Source organism: Lactuca serriola, chromosome 6 (genome assembly GCF_051521515.1).
Source record: "Lactuca serriola cultivar US96UC23 chromosome 6, Lser_US96UC23_V15, whole genome shotgun sequence".
Taxonomy (NCBI): domain Eukaryota; kingdom Viridiplantae; phylum Streptophyta; class Magnoliopsida; order Asterales; family Asteraceae; genus Lactuca; species Lactuca serriola.
The window spans coordinates 76,268,980-76,295,383 of NC_136413.1; the positions used below are offsets into that span (position 1 = coordinate 76,268,980).

General features: G+C 35.4%; 1 pseudogene; it reads left to right on the plus strand.

Annotated features, from left to right (window-relative positions):
• Positions 1–18,438: 18,438 nt before the first annotated feature.
• LOC145059916 (putative polyamine transporter At3g13620 pseudogene) lies at positions 18,439–19,865 on the plus strand (annotated as a pseudogene).
• The last annotated feature ends 6,539 nt before the right edge of the window (positions 19,866–26,404 follow it).

Here is a 26,404-nt window from a genome sequence, read left to right on the forward strand (position 1 = left end):
TATCCGATCCAAATCTTTATAAGATTATTGTGGGAAGTTTCGTTTATTTCACTGTTACTCGTCTGGACATTGCTCATGTTATTCATGTTGTGTGTCAGTTTGTTACTACTCCTACTTCTGTTCATTGGGGAGCCATACTCCATATTATGAGATATCTTTTCGGCACCCAATTTTAGACTCTCTTATTTCCCTCGACGTCATCTCTTGAGTTACGTGCCTATAGTGATGCTGATTGATGCTGATTGGGATAACGATCAGCATGATCGTAAATCCACCATCGTATGCGTGTTTCTTGGAGAGTCTCTCATTTCATGGAAGAGCAAGAAACATGACATTGTTTCTAGATCTTCCACGGAGGCTGACAATCATGCTATGGCTGTGACTACATGTGAGATTATCTCATTACAGTGGCTTCTTGTAGATGTGGTGGTTCACATTTCTTCACCTACTCCCTTGCATTGTGATAACAAAAGTGCAATACATATTGCGAAGAATTATGTTTTCCATGAGTGGACAAAGTACATTGAGATTGATTGTCACTTCACCTGTCATCACTTATAGCTCGTGACCATATCACTTCTGTTTGTTCTGTTCACCTTAAATCTTGTTAATATCTTTATGAAGGCTTTGTCAGCATCTTGGTTTCGTTTTTTGTGTGACAAACTCTCAATCTTATTGCTATGGCATTATGAGTTTGAGGGGGATGTTATCCCATGTATATTATAATCCCACTTGTTTTGGGTTCCTTTAGTCTGTGGCCCTTTAGGGTTAGTTAGCTTTTATATTTCCTTTCTCCTTGTTTTGTTGTTTTATACTTTTCATCAAAAACCTTGTAATTTCTCTCTTTCAATAATCAATAATCATGTTGCTAAATTATCAATCACATCATTGGTAAAGATCTCTGACTTTCCAATTGACAACCGGAGAATACTTATTAGACACTAGTCGATTTTAGCTGCATGACCATAAAGTACATCCATCTTATTGGGATTTTGTTGCCGATGACGCCACCTATAAAGGTAGATGCAATTTTTTTTTGTTAAATTTCATCTATTTATAATTTTTAAATTGATTAGATTGTGGACCTACCTAAGTACTAATCTACCTAAATGGGTCGGATCAATCCATATAGCATTCTTGCTATGTTAGCTTGTTATATCACACAATCTACTGGTTCCATTACATGAAGACCTAACCCACTAAAAATTAATTGTAGCTAAAAGCTACGTTTATCTTTTCAAAAAAAGATAAAATAAATAAAAGCTACGTTTATATTGTCCAAGTGCATTCATGTGAATGATAAGTAAGTGTTAATTTTTATCTCTTTTTAATAGAACAAGAAATGTGGTTTAGAGCTATATCCCATAGAAAATCCAACATACTTGGTGGAACGAGTGTGAGGTACACCCTTCGACACCCCAAACATTTCTATCATTAATTCAATTAAAGAAACAACCATTATCGAAGTTTTTTATTGAACCAAGATGTAACAAATAGTAGTTGTAAACTTGAAATTGATGCAATGAAATGGCAACATCAAAACATACTTGTATGTTCTCCAAATATTTACATGCAAAGCTCCCATTGTTGCGAGTGATCCTGAGGAGCAAACCAAACAAGGGAAGTGCAGAGGAAAGCAATCCTAACTTCAAACAAGTTTAACTATCAATCTGTTGTTGGGTTTTAGTATACTACAACATCCTATGGTGCACATACAACCCTAAATACCTTGGATCTATGTTTTCTTTATTATACATGCAAGTATGAAGTTCCAAGATATTACCCTATACTAGCATACAAATATCATATACTTGGGTAATCAAATGGATAGAATACATACCTTTGTTTGATGTAGCTTGTCTTCTTGAAGCTTGAGTGCCTGGTGCCCCAAGTGTGACACCTCAAATGGTTCACACAACACCATGAACTCTTGGAATAACCTTGAGAATAAGGATACTTTGATTCTCTCTAGTGAAATCGGCTATCCCTTCTTAGTGTACCCACACTAGTGCCAATTTCACCAACCAAGGACCTCTTTATATAGTGTGGAGATTAGGTTTAAACCCTAATACCCATGACCTTTCATTTCTTATGATCCATGGGTTAAACACTCCATGGACTATCCATGAAATCTTAGCCCAACTTAAATGAACTTGGCCCATCACACACACATATATATATATATATATATATATATATATATATATATATATATATATATATATATATATATATATATCTATGAGTCCATATTTAATTAGTTCCTTTTGATCACTTAATTAATTATAAACTAATTCTTGATCAATACTAATTAAATAATATGACTATATATTAATATATTAGAACTTATAATATACTAATATAAAATCACCAGTATCCTTTTTCCTCATCTTGTCTATCCAATTGTCCTGATGCCATGCAACCCAAATGGACCATGCCGGGTCGGGTCTAGTCTTACCAATTATAGTTATGGATTTAGACATTAATACAATAGGCTCCCACTTGGATAAGTATAAAACTATTATTGCGTATGACTACAAGAACCGACTGGCAATCATAGCTCTCAAAAGCTTCCGTCGAACTCTGACGTTGCTGATGATCTCTGACCTTTGTTAATGACTTGTCCATTAGATAAGTGATAATATATTCCTCCATTCTAGATATCATATGGACTGAGACATGGATTATTAATCATTCTCTTTGTCGATTTTTTCTTTCTCGATTTCCGATTTATGACGACTGACTGATTGAACAAATCAAATCAGTCCTGGCTTGGCCAAACACTCACATGTATCATCATTAAATCATCGAGGGGCCCACAAAGATCGCTTTAATCCTGAAGGTAAAAGGAATGGATAAACTTCGACTCATATGGCTTGTTCTACTACTTGCTGAATCATACACAAAGGCACGTTTTATAACATCGAGTTACCAATGTGGTTTCGTGCAATCAATGTACAACCAACTCGTAGAAACAAGTCATATCTCTAGGTTTGAATAATATAAGATATTATCGTCTCATTATTACTCATGATAAAATCCATGAAGTGATTCAAATGAGCGCGGGTTGAATCCAATACTCAGAACTTATGAGCACTCATGAGTGTTGTAGCACCACTTTGTCCAACAACTTAGACCTCTACAAGCCAACCCATGACAGTCTTGATTCATATCTACTTCCAACATATGACCGACTGTGGATGGTTTGAATAACTTAGTCATTCGGGAAGAATGATCTAGTTATTCTGAAAGTCAAAACATACAAAATGAAACACAAGAATAATTGAATCTAATATGGTATCAAACCTATGAATATAAACAAAACACCTTTTATTTATCACCATACTGATTACTCATTATTCATTTTTTCGGTTTTATCAACTTTATACTTGAATTAAACACACTAGTTGTCCGATGCTCCAAGCATGTACACTATGTTTTTTTAAACAATAGCTTTGCCATACACCAAGTATGCACTGTATGTTTGTCTATGATCTTTATTTTGTGAAAGAGATCGATTGAACATCATTCCAATGATTCTCATTTCACACTCCCAATTCCTTACTACAAATGCAAGAATTCCAAATTCATGTCATTTACTAAAATCTGTTAGATTCTAAACTTATATGCATTGATCCTCTTGTAATGATTATGCACAAAGTCACAAAGACTTGACAACAAACATTACAGAGCATTCCAAAGGAGATCAACTCCTTGGAAACATCCTTCTTGTATTAAGTTTCCTAATCTCACACAGATTTATTGAACAACTTCCACCTATGGGATCATTTCCATATTCCCCTTTTGACTATCACTTCTGAACAGGAGTTGCCTCTTTTTAGAATATGTCAATATGATCCTTCCAACAATTAACACTATACTTCCAACTGTCCTGAGAAACCAATCTTTGGTACACCTTAGATTGTCCTCAACAATTGCTTAATGCTTTTAGTCATATCCAATTCTAGACCTTTTCCCTTCTTAATGCCCCAGGCATTTGGAAAATTTTAGAAAGGATGAATATAGCACATGTAATTGATCCTATATCCGAAGCATATGGGACACGATTCATGATGTCTCACATAAAGACTAAACCAGTCTTTTGCTATAATATTTCCATTTCTATTTGCCAAGTTCTCATAATTCAGATTATTAAAAGGGATGCCGTAATCATAATTGAATTTTAGAACGCAAATAATGAACCCATATATAGAATTTCCTTATGTTGAGACATTCCAACATGAAATTCATATATATTCTTGACTAAATTTGATTAAAATCTCAATCTAAGCTTTTAGAATTGACATGAAGTATAATTTCTTCTCCCTTAATTATAGCAAAACAACTTTTTCAACCCCTACAACCTCACGAATTGAAACTTTTTGTTTTCTATAATTAACATTGCTAACTTGCAATACTTATCATAATTATCATGCTCCCACTAACATGAGGATTATTAGCATAACACTTATGCTCCGACTAGCTTTGACATGTATCCAGAAAATAGCTGGACCTCTAGAATTCAATACTTTATTGACATTCTTACCAAAGTTCGGATTTTTGATACTAGATTGCTTTGATAAGACTTTATCAAAATCATACACCTTATCTTAGATAGATCACAGGTGTGTCTAAACAAATTCAGAACTATGAAAAGGGATGCCGTAATCATAGTCTCAATTGTTTAGACCTTTGCTATCTGCTTCAATTCTACTTGGTGGAAGTGTTTCCTCACCATCATTTTCATGAATCGGAGAGAAACCTTATGACCCTTAGATTTTATGGTGTATGTGTTCTTATTCACGTGAATTTTTCAAAACCATAATCACAAGACTAGGTTAGTGACAAATCCAAACTCATATGGACTGAACTTGTGCAATCTTAACCTCTTGCCACCTGGCAGCACAAGGGTCTGCCATTGCTTCCAAGTAGTTATGCAAACAATTGAGAACATGTAGAACTCAAATTTATAGCCAAATTAACTGGAATGGGCATAGAAATGTCAACACGATAGGTTATAAACCTCTAGTTGTGTGCTAGTGATGAAATACAGGTTTTATTCTTGATTACTTCTTGAAACCCTTTCAGGATCTTTTAGACTCCTACTGTCTCCTTGACCTATAAGACTTTCTTGCCAAATATTCAAGAGATAGTGTGGATTCTAATCAAGACAAACACTTAACACAATTGGCCTAAGTTGGTCTCTGTTTTATCCAAAACATCACAACTTACTAAATTCAAATGTACAAGAGTAGAAAACCTTTTACTCTTACATTTCACTAGTGTTAATAAACCTTCTTTAAGATGTGTCACTCAAGTTACATTTGTGGTGGGCTTGATCAGTGCACAAGAATGTGTACTCGATCCCTTAGTACTTTACTTGACTTGCACATCCATGTGAACAAGTAATTAGTCTTAATTTTTCAATGCTTGAAAGTTCTCATTCATCATATTATACAACTTGCATGATTCCAAGTTTCGGTCCAATTGAAACTTGAGTGATGAGAAACTTTCTTTATTTGGTAAATTTAGACACTACCACAAATGAAAGAATCAAAACCATTTTCCTATATTACTAGCAATGGAATCATATAAACAACAATTTTTTTCACAAATGCCACTATAAGGATACTTAAAATAAATAAAATAAAAAATTTCCTTTTATTTTGAAACTTAGCGGAAAACATATCCTTACAATCCATATGAAAACCTTGTTGTTATATATTCCTAAGCAATGTGTCATAACTCCTAAGTAATAACTTCAAAATTTTGATGCGATCGAAGTCCATCTTCGCGATCAAAAGCAACATATCCTTCCTTTAAGCTTTCTCTCTTTTCTTTGATTCTTATAACATCACCATGTGACTCAGTCACATTATGTAGTAAGAATCTCCAAATAGGAGCTTAACAGAGTTAGACAATGGACTTTACCTGAAGTAGAGTCAAACTTATTGACTTTAACATCCTTAGGTAAATTTGGCAGCTTCGCAAACAGTGCCCCTTCCTTTGGCAATTTTAACAAATGGACCCTTTGGCAATGGTGCATGGGACTATCACAAACTTAGCTTTTCTCTTTACCATTTGGTCAACCGAGTTGACTATGGCCGATCCCTTTCCATTGGGAAGAGAATGTTTTTTCTGGATTTCCAGTGTCACCATTGTCAATGTCCATAAAGTTTTGGGAAGTCGATCTTCTAATCAAATTTGCTTTACTAGCCTTCCAAATCATTGTTGATTCAGCAGTACCAAGCAAATAGATAAGATCATTAAGGGTCTTGTCATAGTCTGTTTCATAGGAGTCCCAAAGGAACTCACTATGTGACTTAGAAAGTGATTGAACCACCAACTTTCTCAAGACTTTGACACCCAACTCTCCCGTCTTGTCAATATGTGACTTCATCTCCAAGATGTGATCACACATAGACCTTGCATTGCCAATAGGGCTTGAGTGATCTTGAACTTGTGGGTTAGGGAGAATAATTGGAGGAGGTGGAGAAAGAGAAGTTCCAATAGATTTGGGAAGATCATAGATGTCTGAACTAAACATCTTTTAGGAGATATTCAAGATAGTTGATCTAAAGTCCTTAATATAACACCCAATATGAAATATTAAGGCTAGGACCCAACACTAGGGTCGGAATATCAACAATCTTCTTAGTCATTACCGAAACAATGGTAACGACATACTTGAATAAAACGAAATCAATTACTAGCTTCTTGGTAACCTTGTGACTTTTCCTGATCCAAGTGTGAGTCCTGTGCTTCCGGTAGTATAGGCCTCTACTACCATTCACACCTACTCATACTCGTCCCAAGTATTGTCCTGTAGTTTTCCAAGTCACCACACAAGAAAATCACATAACAGCTTAACACATTAAATATCAAAACGAAGGTTTTTATTATTCCTTGAAACTATTACATAGGTGTTCAAGTTCACCCTAGACTATGCCTCTAACAGGCTACATCATATGATTCTATGGCTACTTCATAACTCAACCTTCAGATGCCAAGCCTTCACTCCTGAATCCTTGCATTGTCATCTGCTTCGTCAAGGATCATTTGAAATGCTCTTGCCTTTGGCTTTGGCGGCACATTTGGCTTTGTAGCCCCCTCTCTCTTTGGGCAATCTTGCTTGAAGTGCCCTTCGTCATTACATTTGTAACACACCCTTTTGTTGAATTTACACTCGTTGGCATAATGCCCATGCTTCCCACACTTGAAACAAGTCACCTCCTCACCGCATTTTCCAGAGTGTTTCTTTTTGCACTTCTCGCACCATCTTTCTGCACTCCCTCCTCCTCTAAACTTCCTTGTATTGGACTTGCTTCTCTCATCGGGATTTGCAGACCCCTCAACCTTCCTCTTCTCGCCAACCTCGGCCTTGTTGGCGGCTCTTCTCTTGATCATCTCCTCAACTAACTTGGCAGCCCAGATAGCTGCCTCCAAAGTAGGTGCCTGACGCACTGGCACCGCGTACTCCCATGGAAGTCCTTTTGCAGACTTGTCGACTTTCGTCAGCTCATCCGGAACAAGACGTAAGGCGAACTCCATCTTCTCTGTGAAGTTGTTGGTGTATTCATCAACAAACATGCTTCCTTTCTTCAAGGTAAGGAATTGGTTTTCTAGCTCGAGCAAATTTTGGGCTGAGCAGTACCTACGTTTGAACTGCACCAAAAATTCTGCCCATGTTAGTTGCAGGGGCTCATTGGGGCTCAGAGTCTTGCCCAAGGTATTCCACCAACGTACAGCGCCTCCTCGAAACTGACGCACTGCAAATGTGGTCTGTAGCTTCCCTCTACAACCGCATGTCATGAAAGCTAACTCCATTTCCGAGATCCAATCCATGACCCCGATTGGATCTTCCTTTCCCGTGAAAGTCGATGGCTTGCAAGTCTGAAAATCCTTGTACTTGCATCCATTTCTCTCGAATCCGTCATCTTGGTTATTTTGTTGAACTATTGGTGGGTTGACTTGACCAACAGTTCCATTGTAGTCTCCTTCCTTAGTCTTCCCTTCGTTCAACTCGGGCTGTTCGATCTGAATAGTGGCTTCCTCTCGATTTTGCTAGAGCAAACGTCTAGTTTCCTCCATTTGACGATCCAACATCGCCTGGATCATTGCTTGCACTCCGGCCATTGTTATTGGCTCAGCAGCGGCTACCACAACCAATATTTGCTCAATCACTGGGGGTTGATCTCGGTTCCCATTCGCATTCGTGTTTCCACTACGGGTCCTTACCATCTTGATCTATACACCGAATAAGGTGAATCTAGATCTTTACTTAGGATTGATGTTTAAATCATCCTTATCACTCCGAAACGTTTATATGCTAGTTCTAATATCGTAGTCGTACGTTTAGAATCCTAAACACATAAGGTTTCCAGATCCGGTCGGCAACAGACCATAGATCCGAACAAATAATAGCATTTCAGGCACAAAGCATTTAACACATAAAGCATTTTAGGCATAATTCCTAAAATAATCTAGTGCTCACACCTCACAATCATCGCTTAGCATTCTAAGTTTAAGTCTAGAAATAAATCCATATTCCTAGTTCGCTTAAACTAATACTCTGATACCAACTGTGACATCCCCAATTTTCACGGTCAGAAAAGACCGATTTTGTTTATGCTTTATAAAATCAGAGTACTTCATTTCATAAAAAATGTTGCGGAATTTGTTCCCAGAAAAACACGATAAATACGTTATTAAAACATTTTCGAAGAAACATATTTTATTCATTTTAAAACGTTTGGGATGTCATCATTAATACAGAAACATAAGCATAAACAGAACTTACAATTATTTACACTAGTGATCTACATCTCTTTAAATCTCTCAGTATAATGTCACTTCATATCGACACTTGTGATATAAATAAACTGAGTGGGTCAGGTTGGGAAACCTGGTGAGTACATAGGGTTTTCAACCCACAATAATATTATTATGTTTAAACAATCAAACAATCAACCCAATTACCCATCCCCATTATCTTCTTTATTCTTAAGGATCTACCTTAAGAATAAGCTATTTCTCATTCATTCATTCCTAAGGATCATCCTAAGGAAACAACATGAAGTCCATTGTTGCCAATGACATATTGGTCGAGCGCAGCTGCTAATCTTGTCACTTAGGCGCAGCTGCCATAATTGGGACATTTTCTATGAGGCGCTTCTGCCGGTATTGACCTTTAAACGCTACTGTCATGGTCATAAGGCTCCCTATTAGGCGCAGCTGCCGATACTGTCCTTAGAGCGCAACTGCTAGGACGTTTACCGTAGATCTAAAACATCTACAAGTTGTGGCGCAGCTGCCAGTGCTCATCTATAGGGTACTAGGTCCACTGTTGCCAATGTATACCTATAGGGCACTAGGTCCATGCTACTAATGTTCCTCTATTTTAGCTTTTATCCCTCATCATTCATCTACCCATGTTTTACCCAACATATTTTGTAGATATAAAATACTTTATACAGTTTACTTCATTTAAAACATGTATAAAAATCTTTCACCGGCATAGACAGCAAGTATTCAGACAATATGCACACATAGCACGTAATTTATAATAAAATACTTCATATCTATATGTAAGATGAAAGGGACCATGCACTCACCTGAAAGGTGGTGACTCAGCACTCGGACAGCGCTTTGATACTCTCAAAACAATTTCCTTCGATAAAACCTAGTATCAATACCACTAGGGTTTAGTCTAACGATAACCGCGACAAATTAATTGTCTGACTATTATTATTGTTATATAAGCATTAATAACACTCAATATAACTCATAATAATAGCCCAAATAATTATTTTAAGGACCTAATAACATTCCAATAATTATTTGAAAGCTATATTAAAAATTGCGTAAGCGTAGCACACTTACAGCGAATTTTATCGAAAACCGGAACTTAATTGAAGCAGCGTTTCGAAACCGAAAGGCTCTTTTTCTCGGGACTCCGGGAGCCTCGGGGCTTCCCTCGGGAGCTAGGGATTTTATCTAGGGCTTAGGAGTGGTTTGGAGCACTTAGAGAGAGAAAGTAGTGAGAGAAGTATGAGAAATGGTGTGAAAATGGAGGCAGCCCTCGCAGCTATTTATAGGTGCGAGCCTCCTCGGATTACGCTGGGCGTCGGAGGAGCTACGATGGGCGTAGTCTCGGATATGGTTGCTAGCTCGCACCAGCTAGCTCGCACTCGGACTCGGAAGGGATAAGACCGGAGGTACGCGGGGCGTACAAACTTCGGACGCGGCGCGTAAAAGCGAGGCTTCGTGGCATGATCCGAAGCAAGATCTGAGACCATCATCGGACGGTTGTGGTGCTGCCACGTCATCGACTTAGCAACAGAGTTCGCAATTTCATGCTTCAACTTTAAAAATTCGTAACTTTCGCGTATGAGCTCCGTTTTAGACGTTCTTTATATCCACACGAAGGTGGGAACGTACTATACAACTTTCGTTTAGAATCCGTTGGCTAATTTTGGCTCGATTTTAAATTTTATATTATTAACAGGTCGGGACAGGATTGGTCCGTTAAATTCTCGTAACTTCTTCATCCGACATCCGTTTTTGCCCATCTTTTTCTCGTTACGCTACTCTCAACGAGATCTTCGATTCTCGTTTAGGTCGTGTCGGCTAAAAACCGCTCGATCTAATATTCGAATTTCGGGTTGTACACTGCTAGTCCGAAACTTCGAAAAATCATAACTTCTTCATACGAAGTCAGATTTAGGCGTTCTTTTTATCGATGTTCTTAGTTTAACATATTCTAAAACTTTTGTTTAGAGCGCTAAGGCTAAATCTCGCTCTATCGTAAATTCACTATTTAAGCTTCCCGGTGCCGTGCCGGTTCCGACGCGAAACTTCGACGGGTCATAACTTCTTCGTTATAACTCGGATTTCGGCGTTCTTTATATGTACGGAAACCTTGTGACTTATTCTACAACTTGATTAAGATTATTTATTCTAAATAATCTTTTCTCGAAAAGTCGTTTTCGACCCCTATTGCCTCTAAATTGACTAGCCCGGATCTACGGGCATTACACTTGTTAAATACGAGTTAGTGTGCCGGTTAACCACACATGCTCCACTAACTGACTTAAACAAAGTGCAAAGTGTAACTTCATGGATTAGCACCTTATTCACATTTTCCTTAAGTAACTAAGATTGAGAATTCTAAAAAACATTTAGTTACTTTATATTTATCATTAATACTTTTAATGAATGGAGAATTATAGTCCTTGTCCTACCCGTTCGGCTAACGACCCTCCACCGGTCAAGGAAGCGGTGGGTGAGAGTGGACACCCATTAAACTGCCATTTTATGGGCAGTAACCTTATACCCCCCTTATAGACCGACTTCGTGAATGAGGCTTACTAACGGTAAGACTGACTTGCTCTTATATATATATATTATTAACTTATAATAATATAAAGTATAAGGGTTGAATTTTAATTCTTTAAAATTCTAAGGGCTTAACATGGAATTAAAGTATTCATAAAAGAAAACTTTTCAAATTCCAAAACTTGAGGGCAAGTTTTGAAACTATTCAAAACTCTTGGATTTTCATAACTTATGAGTTTTAATTAAAGCTTTAAAACTTGTATTGAAGAGACTCTTGGACATCCATAACTTGAGAACAAGTTATGGAGCCATTAAAACTATTTATAAGGAAAGACTCTTCATTTTTTTTTTGTAACCTAAAGCATTTTTATGAGTTTTTAAGATTCATAAATATGACTTTTCATATAACTTGAGGACAAGTTACAAAAACACATTTTATGAACAACTTTTAGATTAATTTGGATTGAAAACTACTAACACATATTTTCATTAATCTAAAAAATAACTCATAAACAAGGTAACACAAAAAAAACTTTTGGATTTCATAACTTATGGAGTTTAATGTTTCTTTTATGATGAAACTTTTCATGTTCCATAACTTAAGAACAAGTTATGGAATTCTTTAAAACATTAAGACCAAGTTTTGTAACTCCAAAATAAACTTTGAATCAATTTTTTTTAAAACCTTTTCATATCCATAACTTATGGAGGTTTCAAAAAACTCTTTAGATCAAACTTTTGAAACTAATAAAATAATCATATAATTTTATCTTTTACTAAATTTGACTTAGTTCAACTCATATAGCATATGATTCAAATTTTACAAATAATTAGTTTTTCACAAAACAAGTAATTATCTTAAAATTTGACAAACGTCATGTTTTTTTTTCTTTTTTTCCAACTTTGAAAATAAAACATTTGCATCAATATAACAAAAAACAACCCATCGCTCTAATACCACTGTTGGGTTTTAGTATACTACAACATCCTATGGTGCACATACAACCCTAAATACCTTGGATCTATGTTTTCTCTATTATACATGCAAGTATGAAGTTTCCAAGATATTACCCTATACTGGCATACAAATATCATGTACTTGGGTAATCAAATGGATAGAATACATACCTTGGTTTGATGTAGCTTGTCTTCTTGAAGCTTGAGTGCCTGGTGCCCCAAGTGTGACACCTCAAATGGTTCACACAACACCATGAACTCTTGGAATAACCTTGAGAATAAGGATACTTTGATTCTCTCTAGTAAAATAGGCTAGCCCTTCTTAGTGTACCCACACTAGTGCCAATTTCACCAACCAAGGACCTCTTTATATAATGTGGAGATTAGGTTTAAACCCTAATACCCATGACCTTTCATTTCTTATGATCCATGGGTTAAACACTCCATGGACTATCCATGAAAGCTTAGCCCAACTTAAATGAACTTGGCCCATCACACATATATATCTAAGAGTCCATATTTAATTAGTTCCTTTTGATCACTTAATTAATTATAAACTAATTCTTGATCAATACTAATTAAATAATATGATTATATATTAATATATTAGAACTTATAATATATTAATATAAAATCACTAGTATACTTTTTCCTCATCTTGTCTATCCAATTGTCCTAATGCCATGCAACCCAAATGGACCATGTCGGGTCGGGTCAAGTATTACCAATTATAGTTATGGACTTAGACATTAATCCAACATCTGTAACATTCAGCAAAAAAAGCTCAACATGTAGTACATTGTTTACCAATCATTGAACTTGAATTCCTTCATTTACGGCTTCGATTATTATTGATTTTGCGTTATTTCTATGGTATTGAGGTAGTTTAGTTTATGAAAGGGTATCTTCTTACTCAGACTATGTATGTATCTAACTTGTTTACTTGGGCGAGTCTCTCTGACAATCGAAATGTAGATACTCCTCATGAACCAATGGACACTACTCTCCTACTAATTATGTTCCTTTATCTGATCCAAATCTTTATCGGACTATTGTGGGATGTTACGTTTATTTCACTGTTACTCGTCTGGACATTTCTCATGTTGTTCATGTTATGTGTCAGTTTATTACTACTCCTACTTCTGTTCATTGGGGAGCCATACTCCGTATTCTGAGATATATTTGTGGCACCCAATTTGAGACTCTCTTGTATCCCTCGACATCATCTCCTGAGTTACGTGCCTATAGTGATGCTGATTGGGATAACGATCATCATGATCGTAAATCCACCATCATATTTTGGTGTTTCTTGGAGAGTCTCTCATTTCATGGAAGAGCAAGAAACATGACATTGTTTCTGGATCTTCCACGGAGGCTGAGGATCGTGTCATGGATGTGACTACATGTGAGATTATCTCGTTACAGTGGATTCTTTCAGACATGGTGGTTCACATTTCTTCACCTACTCCCTTGCATTGTGATAACAAAAGTGCAATACATATTGCAGAAAATTCTTTTTTCCATGAGCGGACAAAGTACATTAAGATGAATTGTCACTTCACCCATCATCACTTACAACTCGTGACCATATCACTTCTGTTTATTCCATTCACCTTACAGCTTGTTGATATCTTTACGAAAGCTTTGTCAGCATCTTGGTTTCATTTTTTGTGTGACAAACTCTCAATCTTATTGCTATGGTATTATGAGTTTGAGGGGGATGTTATCCTATGTTTATTATAATCCACTTGTTTTGGGTTCCTTTAGTCTTTGGCCCATTAGGGTTAGTTAACTTTTATATTTCCTTTATCCTTGTTTTGTTGTTTTATACTTTTCATCAGGAACCTTGTAATTTCGCTCTTTCAATAATCAGTAATCATGTGGCTGAATTATCAATCACATTAATGGTGAAAATCTCTTTATTTCCAATTGATAACCGAAGAATACTTATTAGACACTAGTTGATTTTGGCGGCATGACCATAAAGTACATCCATCTTATTGGGATTTTGTTGCAGACGACACCACCTATAAAGTTAGATGCAATTTTTTTTTTAAATTTCATCTATTTATAATTTTTAAATGGATTAGATTGTGGATCTACCTATGTATTAATCTGCCTAAATGGGTCGGATCAATTCATATAGCTTTCTTGATATGTTATATTGTTATATCACACAATATACTCGATCCAATACATGAAGACCTAACCAACTAAAAATTAATCGTAGCTAAAAGTTACGTTTATCTGTTCAGAAAAATAAAATAAATAAAATCTACGTTTATATTGTCCAAGTGAAATTATGTGAATGATTAGTAAGTGTTTATTTTTATCTCTTTTTATTAGAACAAGAAATGTGGTTTAGAGCTATATCCCATAGAAAATCCAACATACTTAGGTGAAACGAGCGTGAGGTACACCCTTAGACAGCCAAAACATTTCTATAATTAACTCAATAAAAGACACAACAATGATCAAAGTTCTTTATCGATCCAAGATCTAACAAATAGGAGTTGTAACCTTCAAATTGATGTAATGAAATGGCAACATCAAAACATACTTGTATGTTCTCCAACTATTTACATGCAAAGCTCCCATTGTTGCGAGTGATCATGAGGAGCAAACCAAGCAAGGGAAGTGCAGAGGAAAGCAGTCCTCACTTCAAACAAGTTTAACTATCAATCTGTAACATCCACCAAAAAAAAGCTCAACACGCAGTACATTCTAGACCAATCATTGAACTCGAATTCCTTCATTTAGGGCTCCGATTATTATTGTTTTTTGCATTATTTATATGGTATTGAGGTAGTTTAGTCTATAAAAGGGTATCTTCTTTCTCAGACTAAGTATATATCTTACTTGTTTACACGGACGAGCCTCTCTGACAATTGAAATGTAGATACGCCTCATGAAACCAATGGATAGTACTCTCCTACTAATTGTGTTCCTTTAGCCGGCCCAAATCTTTATTGGACTATCGTGGGAAGTTTTGTTTATTTCACTGTTACTCGTCTGGACATTTCTCATGCTGTGTGTAAGTTTGTTACTGCTCCTACTTCTGTTCATTGGGGAGCCATACTCCGTATTCTGAGATATATTTGTGGCACCCAATTTGAGACTCTCTTGTATCCCTCGACATCATCTCCTGAGTTACGTTCCTATAGTGATGCTGATTGGGATAACGATCATCATGATCGTAAATCCACCATCATATTTTGGTGTTTCTTGGAGAGTCTCTCATTTCATGGAAGAGCAAGAAACATGACATTGTTTCTGGATCTTCCACGGAGGCTGAGGATCGTGTCATGGATGTGACTACATGTGAGATTATCTTGTTATAGTGGCTTCTTGCAGATATGATGGTTCACATTTCTTCGCCTACTCCCTTGCATTGTGATAACAAATGTGCAATATATATTGCGAAGAATTTTGTTTTCCATGAGCGGACAAAGTACATTGAGATTGATTGTCACTTCACCCGTCATCACTTACAGCGTGTGACCATATCACTTCTGTTTGTTTCATAAACCTTACAGTTTGTTGATATCTTTATGAAGGCTTTGTCAGCATCTTGGTTTCGTTTTTTGTGTGACAAACTCTCAATGCTTATTGTTGTGGTATTATGAGTTTGAGGGGGATGTTATCCCATGTTTATTATAATCCACTTGTTTTGGGTTCCTTTTGTCTTTGGCCCTTAAGGGTTAGTTAGCTTTTATATTTCCTTTCTCCTTGTTTTGTTGTTTTATACTTTTCATCAAAAACCTTGTAATTTCTCTCTTTCAATAATCAATAATCACGTGGCTAAATTATCAATCACATCATTGGTGAAGATCTCTTGCTTTCCAATTAACTACCGGATAATACTTATTAGACACTAGTCAATTTTGGCGGCATGACCATTAAGTACATCCATCGTATTGGGATTTTGTTGCATATGTCGCCATCTATAAAGGTAGATGCAATTTTTTTAAAAAAAATTATAATTTTTAAATGGATTAGATTGTGGATCTACCTAAGTAGTAATTTGCCTAAATGGGTCGATTCAATTCAGTTACTTTCTTTATATGTTAAATTGTTATATCACACAATCTGTTAGATCCACTACATGAAGACCTAACGTTGAGAGAAAAACTTGAGACACACTTGAACAAACGTTAGAACAGTTATAGTTGCAGAATTAGTTAATCTCAAAGGATCTAAAAGCTCAACAATAATAAGTTAGTGAGTTAGATAGTTAGATAGTTAGTTGCGGAAATGTAAGGAAGCATAAATCACAGCAGGTGATATATCAAGTAAACACATAAGTTGATTCATAACATGGAATGCATTCAAACCAAGTTAGTGAGTGAGATCAAGCTTAGTGATAAAGTCACGAATGAGTTGCTCCGAAGAGAAGTAATTATCAGTTATGTTCAAGAGGATTTAAAGAGTAAGAAAGATATGAGATGCGTAAGAGATATACTTGAAGATAATTCAGATTGATAGATGTGAAAGACTTGTTTAATTGAGAAAGAATGAGCTCTATTTATAGAGACTCAAGAATTACATTTGATTCACTCTCTAAGAGTAGCCATGAAAGGCATACTGGACAATAGAGAGTGTTACAAATAAGATAGATAAAAATAAACTAAGTAAAGTAAGAAGACTGTGGTTGGATAGATGACTCCGGATGAGGCTGCTGATGGGAGCTTGACTGTGGATCCTTGTGGGCTGCGGTAGGCTAAGTTAAGAGGGTCACTTTATGTTTCAGCACCTAACCCACTGAAAATTAATCGTAGCTAAAAGCTACGTTTATCTGTTCAAAAAAATAAAATAAATAAAAGCTACGTTTATATTTTCCAAGTGAATTTATGTGAATGATAAGTGTTAATTTTTATCTCTTTTTATTAGAACAAGAAATGTGGTTTAGAGGTATATCCCATAGAAAATCCAACATACTTGGTGAAACGAGCGTGAGGTACACCCTTCGACACCCCAAATATTTCTATCATTAAATCAATAAAAGACACAACCATGATCGAAGTTCTTTATTGATCCAAGATGTAACAAATAGGAGTTGTAACCTTGAAATCGATGCAATGAAATGACAACATCAAAACAGATTTGTATGTTCTCCAACTATTTACATGCAAAGCTCCCATTGTTGCGAGTGATCATGAGGAGCAAACCAAGCAAGGGAAGTGCAGAGGAAAGCAATCCTAACTTCAAACAAGTTTAACTATCAATCTGTAACATCCAACAAAAAAAGCTTAACTCGCAGTACATTCTTGACCAATCATTGAACACGAATTCCTTCATTTAGGGCTCCGGTTATTATTGTTTTTGGCTTTAATCTAGATTTTTATTTTTTATTATTTCTATTTATCAGGTAAGTTGAGTAATATCTGTAAATAACGTGATATTTTAAGCCATGATTATGTAAATAGCAAGACTTAGCTTCTTGCTTTTGGTATAAGGAAAATGGAATCAGAGGAGCAAATATTAAAGAGAAAAACAGGAGTAACTATGGGTTAAACCAAAATGGCCTTCTCTTTGAAGACCCTCGTCTCTACTTCTATCTCAAGATCTTAAAGGGAAACCTCCTTCGACTCCGCCTCGTGGAACGGTCATATACGTCAAATTTTATAGTTTTATGTCTATATAAAATTTTTAGTAGTTACTAACTAGTTGTAAATTGTGAAATTCTAAAAAGATTTAGTAGCTTGCTAATTATCTATGAACTAAGTTGTACTCTTTTGAGTGTCAAGCCTAAAAAGATCTTTATAATTTTTATTTAAACTTGATTTAAAAATTGCAATGTCATTATCTTTCATATTATTAAATAAATATTAAATTTTAATATAATCTTTAGCTTTTTAATAAACTTCTAATTTATAAAAAGAAAATTGACAAAAATATTGCGATTCTGTTAAACAGCCGGATTTTATATGGATTTTTATATGTGCACTATGACACTATCCTATCCTTAATCAACTAGTATATCCATTTAATTAAATCCTTTTCAAATCCTATATAGAATCACACTTTGATTCAAACTCCATAACAAATAAGATAAATATTTCAACCTCTATTCCAATATATAATCCAAACTCACCCTTCACTGTATGATCCTATCGACCCACTCCTCCCTCTGCCACCACCACAATGACGACCCTCCCCGTGACTGATCCTTCAACAACCACCACCCAGAAGAAACTCACTCTCATCCAACTCGTATTTCTCATATACTTTGAAGTTGCTGGTGGCCCTTATGGTGAGGAACCTGCCGTGAAGGCAGCCGGACCATTCTTAGCCATCCTCGGATTTCTAATCTTCCCTTTTGTATGGAGTATTCCAGAAGCTCTTGTCACCGCCGAACTCTCCACCACCTTCCTGGGGAACGGTGGTTTCATCATCTGGGCTCATAAAGCGTTTGGTCCATTCTGGGGATCTTTAATGGGAACTCTAAAATATGTCACAAGTGTTATCAACTTGGCAGCATTCCCAATTCTTTGCATTGACTACCTTGAAAAACTGTTCCCGATATTCGCCTCTGGATTACCTCGTACCCTAGCACTCTCGTTTTTAATCCTATTACTTTCTTTCATCAACTTCACTGGCTTGAATATCGTTGGTTATGCCGCCATTATTCTGGGAGTCATCTCTCTTTTTCCCTTCATTCTCATGTCGTGCATTGCAATCCCTCAAATCCAACCACACAGATTGTTAAGCATGGGCCAAACGGGTGTCAAGAAGGATTGGAACTTATTATTAAATACGCTTTTCTGGAACTTAAATTTCTGGGACACTGTTAGTACAATGGCTGGAGAAGTTGAAAAACCTAAAAAGACTTTCCCGTTAGCACTCTTATTTGCGGTGATCTTGACTTGTTTGGGTTATCTCCTCCCTCTCGTAGCTGTTACAGGTTCTGTTATGGTTGATCAAAACCAGTGGGAATCTGGGTTTATGGCGGTGGCAGCAGAGATGATAGCGGGAAAATGGTTGAAGATTTGGATCGAGATAGGAGCGGTTTTATCGGCAATAGGTTTGTTCGAAGCGTTATTAAGCAGTTGTGCTTATCAGATTCTGGGTATGGCGGATTTAGGGTTTTTACCAAAGTTTTTTGAACGTAGATCAAGATGGTTCAACACTCCATGGATTGGGATTTTGGTATCAACTATGATTACTCTAAGTTTTTCTTATATGGATTTTAGGGATATTATATCGTCTGCAAACTTTTTATATAGTCTAGGGATGCTTTTGGAGTTTGCTTCGTTTCTGTGGCTTAGAAGGAAGTTTCCAACATTGAAACGGCCGTTTAGGGTGCCATTAAGGTTACCAGGGTTAGTGATAATGTGCTTAATACCATCTGCTTTTTTGGTGTTGATTATGGCTACTGCTACAAAGATTGTGTTTCTGATTGGCGGGTTGATGACGTTTGGTGGTATTTTATGGTACTTTTTGATGAAATTATGTAAATCAAAGAAGTGGTTTGTTTTCAAGAATGCTGATGAACTTGAAGTTGGCGAAGAAGAGTAGTTATGTTCATAGGTAGGATTAGTATTTGATATTGACATTTTTGTTAATTGAATAGAAACACGTAACTATATTAGCTTAGCTCTATAAATTAATATGGCACGACTTGTGGTTTTCTTTTCTTATTAATGATAAATTGTAAATATCTTTTTCGATAATGATGCTACATACTTTGTTTTTTCTATTGTTTTATTTTCCATGGGCACACTTGATCATCATGGTATGAAAACCTTGAAAGAGTTTGGTATAACACTTACTGTTAATCTTCCCCGGGAGGTTATGTCCTTAATTACGGGGTCATATCATGGGTAAATGGAGCGTTTGGGATTTTGTGGCACAGTTGTCAAGATCGGTAACTTTATAAAAGATCGCTTTCAGCTTTATAAAATCTTGACAAAGTTGTTAAGATTGGGAACTTATAAAAGATCGTTTTGCGCTTAATAAAATCGTGGTCGCAAGATCCTATAAAAACAGTGTAAATGTAAAACTCCATTTGCATCGATCTCTTAATTACCATTCGATTAACAATAAATAGTTTAAAAGATAACGAAAATACATACCCATTACAATAAATACAGGCATTAGCGGCGATGCTTATGACTTTTATAATATTAGGTTATAACCCGTGGAACCCACGGGTAAGAAAAAAATGACAATGCTGAAAATAGTTGTCAAATTTAATTTATAACCATCGTAATCAAACTTATAATTACACAAATAAATTTATTAAGCACATACTAAAAAAATTTATCTTATCACTTATCATTAATGTAATTCATTATAACTCCGATGCTTGCTTATTTTCTAAAACTGTATTCTTAACAATTATACAATTCAAAAAGAACATAAATATCAAAGGGCTTCTAGCCTAACGGTATCAGGTGGTGCCCTCCTTTCTTAAGGTTGAGGGTTCAAGTACCGTCGTGAACATAGGTGCATTTAAATGTTAGTTTAGGAGTAGTTTATATTATATTTGCCAGTTTAAAAAAAAAAGAACATAAATGACAAGTTCTTTATTGCATTTTAAATACCATGAAACACCATCAATCTGTACACTTTTGTGTACCTCTAAATCTCTTGGATAGAGACAAACACCTTTACATGACATCATATGAGATTCATCAATTATTCAAAAAAAAGAACCATTAGTCAGCAAGTTGGAAAAAGTAAGAGTATAATGAAATAAATTAAGATTTTTTGTAACAACTTACAATAATCAAACACCCAAAAATAGAGAGCATCAAAGTACAATGTTATTAATAACCAACCCAAGATGCCAAAACCCTAGACCTACAACACCAGTAAAAAGAGCAAAACATGTTTAGACCATACTTCCACAATTCGCAGCAACAACATTGTAGTTTGAAACAATCTATTCAATTATAACAATATCATTCTAATATAAACCAATTTTCGATGTTTACTGCTATAAGAAAGTAGATTTTCAAAGTACAATGCCCTAATAAGCAAAAAATGAAAGTAAAATAGTACAAGGTAGAATAATCAAAATAAAATATTTTAATAAGAAAAAAAATTAACTACAATGTTATAATAGAAAGAAAAGAAAGTAACATGGTATAGTAAACAAATAATTGAAAGTATATTGCAATTAGTTGTAATCAATGAACCGACTTAGCTTATGACTTCTATACACCTTCATATCGCAACCGTCCGTATAGGCGAATCAACTCATCACTATTTGGCCAAGACTACAAAAAAATGCTTTTTGTCATATTCATTTCCCGCCTAAATCTTTATCTAAATGTCCAATTCAGATCCAGATAACTTCAAATAATATTAGATATGATGCACACTAAATAGATTACAAACTAATAATACATTTTTATTAGAATCAACAAAACAAGCAAAGGGAGCACATGGGCTTTATATGTATAATATGAATTGCTTTTTTCCACTAAAGACAATATATAAATCCTATATATAGGCGTTGAAAAGCCTAACCTACCTTCCAAAAGTCAGACTTTTAATTCTTGTGAAATTAGTGTACCCAAAACCCCTCATAGACATACTGATCACAAACTACCCTTCAAGTGAAAGATCACATTTTTATTTCAGTTAGAAATTTTATCAAATGGTGAATATGCATACACAACCTTTATATACTAACATCAATATATACCATAAGCCACATAACAATTACAACTCGTAATAGCAACTTGGTTCACTACAAAAATTATGAACGACATCAGAAATACAAAAAGCCAAGAACAATAAAAAAAACAATAACCTCGTGTCATGTTCTCTCCCGACCAGCAAACTAAACCACTAGATCTGTGAAAATTTTCACAGACTTTCAAATGTTAAATCTCTATAAATTGTGGTCAGCAAAATGGAATTAGAGATTTATGAATCCTCCCAACAGATCCCAAGACAAAGTGCAAATGCAATCGTTGTTGATCCTACCTGAATCCTTGTTTATTGATTTATTTCTTGATTGGCTTTTTTACCTGCTATCCAAGCCAATTAAGCAATGACATATGCAAGAGATAACACCCAAGTCCTAACAACATAGTAAAATAAATCAATCTTTTTTTAGAAAACACAAACATACAATATTAGAAAAAAGAATACCAGCAACAAAATCGTTGAAAGATAGCCATCAACAACAATATATGTAGAAAAAATGTTAGTAATCGAGGCATTTTGTCAAACAGTTGGTGTTCATGGAAATTAAAAAACCCAAAAAACGAAATGTTAGGAAACTTTTGAGCGATTCCTGAACGACATCTAGAATTTGAGCGGTAAAAGAAAAAATGGTAGCCTAAGAAGATGACCTTTCCATATGCTGAGGAATTTCTCTTCACCGGAGTGTCGAACCCCTGTGTCCCCTTTGTATGCGTTCCTAAAGTACTTCTCCATTGAGGTATGTGGTGGAGTATGATCGTAAACCAATGAGAGAAAGACCTATTGTGTGTGTAAGTCTTTAGTCGTCATAAATGGTGTTCTTTTGTTGAGATGCTACTGTTTTCTTGAGCAAAGAAACAGATAGCAATAATGGTTTTGACCAGAGATAGAGAGAAAAAGAGAGAGAGAGAGAGAGAGAGAGAGAGAGAGAGAGAGAGAGAGGGCCAGCGACCAATGAGCGGCTGGATTAAGGTTTCAAATTGATGAGTTGTTGTCTCTCGATGATAATGAATGAATAAGAGGTGCAAAGGGTTGTTTCGGAAAATCACTTAAGTATTTTAGGCAGGATAAATTGCTGGGGGTGGGCTATACAATGTCACGTGACAAAATTGCTCTTATTTATTAGAATAGGAGATTTTAAACTTTTAATACTATATATAAGGTGTATTTTAAAACATTTAAAAATACAATGTTTAATCTTTTAGTTATCTAAATTAAATACTTTTAATTTAATTAAATTTAAACCATTTATGGATTTTATAATTATCTTTTAATATAAACATTTAATGAAATTAATAATAAGAGCCATAAGGATAATATTAATTAATCTTTATCAATTTAAGGATATCTCCTAACATTTAGGGTTTCAATTAATTATCCGACATAGGAAAAAAATCAGATTTTGGTAGATATGTAAATTGATAATTATCAATTAACAACCATATAAATCAAATTAGGCAAGATGATCCGAAAATCTGGATTTGACTATGCTCACGTCGTGACAAATGCGCTGTCACGTCGTCAACAGCAATTTAACGAAAAAGTTTTGTTCATTCAACAAATGTGCGATTAATCAAGACACATCAATAGCTTCGATACCATTGATGGGTTATTTAGGTTACAACAACAATGCTCAAAGTGGAAAATACTTAAGAATTAAGAATTTGGGCACATGCAACCTAAAGGGATCTATGTCTTTCACATAAAGGCAACATACTTTTGAATTAAGCAAAAGTACTATGCCCCTAATGAAATCGAAATTCATAAGGATAGTTACATACCTTTTGATTTGTTATAGCTAACAAATCAAACCAATCTTCAAAAACTCTTGGAAGCTAGCACCACAAAATCTTGTGTCTCTAATGGTTCACCCCCAAACCCCAACAACTAAGGAACTTGAAGAGAGAGGCGAAGGAAATCAAATTTCCGGCTATGCTCTTAACAAAAGAAGTGGTCGAAGATATGAGGCTAATAGAACTTATTTATAGGTGATAGGTAAAACCCTAGATAACCCTTACTTGATTTTTTTTTAAACGACAAACTATCATACTCCTAATCTAATCCTAAACACCACCAATGTCTCCTAGTGAGACTTGAACCTATGACCTCTCATTTGAGAGAGTTACTCCTTACTGATAGGCCAAAGGCAATATTTCAAATAAGATAATTATCTAGTTTCCTAATTATCTTCTAGGATATTCTAGAAACCCTAAAATGCCTCTTCACAACCTTCCACCCCTTTGGGAAGATTCTGGAATCCCTTTTTGTGACAACCCGAAATTTCTATCTTGTGCAAGAGACCAATTTAATCAAAATTAGACTCGTTTTGCTAGCTTTTAGCACTGTTTGGGGGTCTATTTGAGTGTTCTAAACCTAGTACAATTAAGGTAGGAACCTAGAAATGGGATAACATGATGCATATCAAGCAAAATCGGGCCAAACACGCCAAAACATGGAGTGTGCGGCCGCACACCCATCCCAGCCACACACTCTTGCCTATATATACCATCCTTAGTCATTTTGAACACTTTTCCTACTCCTTCAAAGTTGGAACATGTTTTCTCTCAAGTATCATCCAAATCTTCATCTTGTTCTTCATAAAAGTAAGTAATACTTCCTTTGATTTGTTGGTACTTTAACTTAACTAGCCTTCTTCCCTACTTAGATCCATGAAAACACGTTTTTGGTGTTAGATCTCCAAGAACACATACTAAACTTTTTAGAGTTTAACCATACTTCTAAGCCTCTAGATCGTATAAACACTTATCATAGCTTGTTATATGCCAAGAACACTTGAAGATCTTCTGGAAAAATGCCATTTCTCAGGATCTTCAGGAGTGTACGGCCGCACACACCATGTGCAACCATACACACCCTTTTAGGTCCTAAAATGGCAATAAACTCCATATAAGGCTAGATCATGAAGTGAGAAACCTTCCTAGATAGGTTCTAAGGCCTTAAAATACGTTTTGACACACTTCATAGCGAGTGTGCGGCCGCACACCCTGGCCGCACACACACCAATATGGTGTATTTTGACCATACACTCCCTTGTATAGCCATATACTCCTTTTATATAATCATATATGGTTGTAACACTTCAATATAAGTTTTTACTAGTCCCTAAGGTGGTCCAAATTCAATAATTAGTTGTTACCAACACTAATTGTATACATACATATGTCATTATAAGGTTGATAGGATTCGTTTGTGCTCAAGTCCGCAATTGACACTCAACTTCCTAAACCGATCTTACAGTCGCATCACTCACTACATGTGAGTTCATACCCCTTAGTAAACCTTTTAAATATCTTTAAATGCTTTTACGGGGGGGGGGGGGGGGGGAGGGGATATAAGTTGAATCATATTACTTATAATATCAATCATATGTGATTTATAACTATCAAACACGTGAATTTACTATACTTCTAACTGTTTTGTCAACAAAACTACTTCAAATTGATTATCAAACTCTTTTACATGTTAAAATTATTATAAAACTTTTGCAAAAACATTACTTTCAATTCTTTAAACTTATATACTGTCAAAACCATGTCCAGTACATATATAGTTATATAAGTAAGGTTTGAAAGACTTAGGACTGATAACTCTCTTTAATTCCTGTTCCTTGTTTGGTTGTGGACTTAGAGTACTCGGTTGTTTATCCGAATGTCGTTTGATCCTTAGTTATATATTATGTATATATGTATGGATATAAATCTTTTACTTCTATTCCAACACCTTTGGGTAGTAAAGGTGTATAAGCTTTCCAAGTCATTCAAACAATAGTTCTAGTAAACTATAATAAGTATAGTTTAGGGATACACTACTTACTAATTTCTAGTACAATGAAATATACAAAGAATCAGTTCATACATGAGTTGATACATACTATACACTATACAGAGAGAACATACTATGATGAGAATCAGAGAGGACATTCACTACACTAGTACATACAATACATATACACTATAACATAAATGTGAGGCACTACTTCGGGGCATGGAATATGTCATGGCTCATTTTGTAACCAAAGTCTTCTGAAGGGAGAGCGTGAATTCGTGTATAGATCTATACTAGACTGACCGTCCTACACCTTGCTGCTAGCTACAATGGGACCTGCAGGTCTTCGGGTGATGAATGTCATACCATCTCGACGTCTTCGAGCGTCGTGTTATACTAGGTCGATCAAGTATGGTTAAAAATTATATCACATTATACCTTAATTAACAATTGGTTTAAGGTGGTTAGTACAACAGTAGTTGCTATAACATAAAACTACAGTACTTCATTATTTTCCCCATTACATTTATTTTATGATCTTCACATGAATAATAATGTACAAACTAGATTTTATTAATGATAGTCACATTGGGAGGGATACTCACTCTTACAATGAACAAACACACAACACACTTGATGCCTTGGTAGAAGGCTACTTTTAGTA